Source organism: Phyllostomus discolor, chromosome 5 (genome assembly GCF_004126475.2).
Source record: "Phyllostomus discolor isolate MPI-MPIP mPhyDis1 chromosome 5, mPhyDis1.pri.v3, whole genome shotgun sequence".
In the NCBI taxonomy this organism is placed as follows: domain Eukaryota; kingdom Metazoa; phylum Chordata; class Mammalia; order Chiroptera; family Phyllostomidae; genus Phyllostomus; species Phyllostomus discolor.
Genome location: NC_040907.2, coordinates 144,092,641 through 144,096,264, shown reverse-complemented (window position 1 = coordinate 144,096,264; position 3,624 = coordinate 144,092,641). Strand labels below are relative to the sequence as shown.

Genomic DNA, 3,624 nt, shown 5'->3' with positions numbered 1-3,624 from the left:
CCTGCATTTTTTGCTGTGGTCACTATGTTTATTACATGATCTTCAGCAAGTGGTCTAGGAGAGAGAAAGGAATCATGTTGCCCAGTGGCCACTCCATTTACTCTACTTGCCACTGAAAGAGACCTGCTTTACACAGGCACCAGGACTCCCATTTTAACAGAAGCTACCAGCGAAAAAAGCAGAGGAAACTCTTCTTTTCTCCAAAATAGATACATTGGGTATTGAAGGTAGTTCTCATCTCAGTTGCCAATAAAATAAAAGGCTATTTTCCTATTCATTGCTCAATTCTTCAGATATCAGAAATGTTAGAAACAGTAAAGTCTATAATATTGTGGACTGTGTGAAATCATCTACAAGAATATCCTTTCAATCATTCAAATTAAAGTATCAGTTCGATTTGAATAGAATTACCTAAAATAAAAGATGTTGCTCCACTATTGTACAAGGCAGTTGGCCTGCTACATTACTTCAGGCCGTTTCCTCCAGAAAAAGAAAGGTTGACCTCCCCACACCCAACAGGAAAGCTTTGTCTCGTCCCAGACCACATCCAGCCCAAATCTGAGATCTTGGGTTTAAATCATGACAGTAGGAAAAGAGAGGTTTTGTTCTGAAGGCTCTACACTGTCGCTGTGACCATGTAATGATCCTGTGTTGACCTCTGCTTGGAGAACTATCATTTGCTCTTCTGGGCACCAGGCTTGATGGTATCACTGCCAGATTTCCAGCCAGCTGGGCACATTTCCCCTTGTTTGTCAATGTACTGGAAAGCCTGAACTATTCTCAGAGTCTCATCCACACAGGGGCCAACAGGAGGTCATTTATGGTGATCTGGCGAAGCATACCTTTTTTCACCAATGATAAAGAGGCCTGTGAATGAGATGCCTTCATTAGCCTTTAAGACCCCATAGTCCTGAGCAATGGTGTGCTTGGGGTCTGACATCAAGGGAATGTTCCTGGGTGCCAGTCCTCCTTGTTTCCTGGATGTGTTGATCCATGAATGCCAGGTGGCCGAAGCGAGAATCCATGGAAGCCCTGATCAGTTGTCAGTTGAGTTTCTTATATTCTTCTGCCCTGTCACTGAAAGCAATGATCTCCATGGAGCACACAAAGGTAAACTGAAGAGGGTAGAAGAACACCAGCATATATTTTCCTCTGTAGTCAGAGAGGCTGATACCTTTGAACTGACCATCTGGCATAACAGCTATGGCTTTGAAGTTGGAGGCAGGGTGCCCAGTTTCAGCATTTCCTGAACACATCTTGCTCTTAGCGGCTCCAAGACACAAATATCAACCAAAAGAAGCAGGTCAGGAAGAAGACTCATGAAGCCTTTCATAATCTTTAAACCTAACCCTTGCACATAATGAGTGCTCCACAGATATTCTATGGATTCAATGAACATGTTTTTAAAATGTAGAAGAAAAATAAAAGAATACAAGTCCTCAAGAACAAGAGCACTCTTTCTGTAGCTCTTGGTTCATGCAGTATGTTGACTGATTTCACATGCTGTTAGCACTTCTTTAAACTAATCTATGCTTCTCAAGCAACTCTAGTTAATCATACCTTTCTGTGTATATTTGTTTTATTGCCTTTGCATGATATGTTTGGCAGAGTTAGAGGTGAAGGGTAGTTCCTACCATGGTAAACAGAAAGAATCTCAGAGAACAAGTTGTTTTCCTGAACATGAAACCAGCGAAAGATCCAAACACAGGGAACTTGTTACCTCTAATTATTTGATAGCAATTCACTGAAGAGCTTTGGGATAGCTTTTCACAAAATGGAACATTTGTAGGTAAAGTCCAATACCTATGATACAACTAATAACAATAAAATTATGAGACCATTTTGGTATATCTCAAATTGAAACCATGATTCTTGAATATAAAAATCTTAGTGACTTTTCATGGTAGTTCGAGCGTTTAGAAGTGGCAAATCTGTGATGAGTGACTCGATATAGGAGGATGGATTGGAGGAAGGGAGAAGTTGGTTTAGGAAATTAAACTTTCTGAGAAAAGACTCATTCCTAAACCAGTGCTTCTAAACAAGCTTGTCAAATGCAAGATGACCAGGTGTGTGGGGCTGAGAAGAAATGCTACAACTGGGCTCTGTTTCAGTGCCCACACCACAATAAAGATAGTAAACATATCTACTCCCTCCAAAACTTTCTTCATGTTACTTTGTGATCTGACCTCCTCCCACCACCACTTCCCCCCAAAATATGTCCTCTCCAAGCAACCACTTATCTTTCTCTGTCAATATGGGCTAGCTTAGATTTTTCTAGAATTTTCTCTAAGTGAAATAATATAGTATTATTACATTATAATACAGTATTACATTTTTTTGTCTGTTTCATTTGTGTAAGCATAACTATTTTGAGTCATACATGTTGCTGTGTGTGTCAGTAGTTCATTATTTTTGCCCTGGCCAGGCCAGGTGGCTGCATAGAGTGGAGAATTGTCTCATACCCCAAAAGTTTGTGGGTTTGATTCCTGGTCAGGACTCATACCTAGGTTATAGGTTCTATACCTGGTCAGGGTGCATACTGGAGGCAACTGATCGATGTTCCTCTCTCACATCAATATGTGTTCTCTCTCTCTCACTCCCTTCCTCTTCTCTAAAATCAGTAAACATATCCTCAAGTGAAGATTAAAAGATAGTTCATTATTTTTTGTTGCTGAGTAACCCACTGTATGAATATATCAAAACTTGTTTACCCATTTACCTGTTGATGGGCATATGTGTGGCCTCTAGTGTTTCCTTTGTACAAATAAAATGACAAGGATCATTTGTATACAAATAATTTTTATTTCTGTTGGGAAATTTTCATTTCCACTTATGAGTAGAATCGCTAGTCATATGAGGCAAACTTATTTCCTTTCAAATTGTTTTCTAAAGTGGCTGACCACTTTACATTCCCATTAGTAATGTGTGAGATTTCTAGTTACTCTGCATGCTTTTCAACACTTTTTAATTTTAGGCATTCTCATGGGTAGAACAGTGATATCTTATTGTGGCTTTAATTTGCATTTCCTTGATGGCTGATGATGGTGAGCATATGTTCATGTGTTTATTTGCCATGTGTATATCTACTATGGTGCTGTGTTCCATCTTTTGCCCATTTTGTTTGGGCTTTTAGTCTCCTTATTAAATTGTAAGGAGAACGTCTCATCATTTTTTATAAAGTTTTTAAAAGCAGCTTTATTGAGATATAATTCACATACCACACAATTCACCTATTTAAAGTGTATAACTGAATGACTTTCAGTTTATTCAGAGCTGTAGAGCCTTCGCCACCATTATTTTTAGAACACTTTCATATCTGAAAGAAGGAACCCCACACCCTGTAGCCATCAACCCACTCTTCCCATCCCCCACCACTGTCCCTAGGCAACCACTAATCTACTTTCTGTTTCTATCAATTTGCCTATTTGGGACATTTCATGTAAATGGAGTGTTTTGTTTTGTGTTTTTGTGACTGGCTTGTCTTCACTTAGCATGTTCTCAAGCTTCATCCATGTTGCAGCATGTATCAGTACTGCATTTTAAAATTATGCAATAATATTCCATTGTATGGATCTATCACATTTCATGTATCCATTCACCAGTTGGTAGACATGTGTCTACCCT

The 3,624-nt window shown here is 39.1% G+C and overlaps 1 pseudogene; it reads right to left on the bottom strand.

Annotated features, from left to right (window-relative positions):
• Positions 1-673: 673 nt before the first annotated feature.
• LOC114497072 lies at positions 674-1,271 on the bottom strand (annotated as a pseudogene).
• Between the last annotated feature and the right edge of the window lie 2,353 nt (positions 1,272-3,624).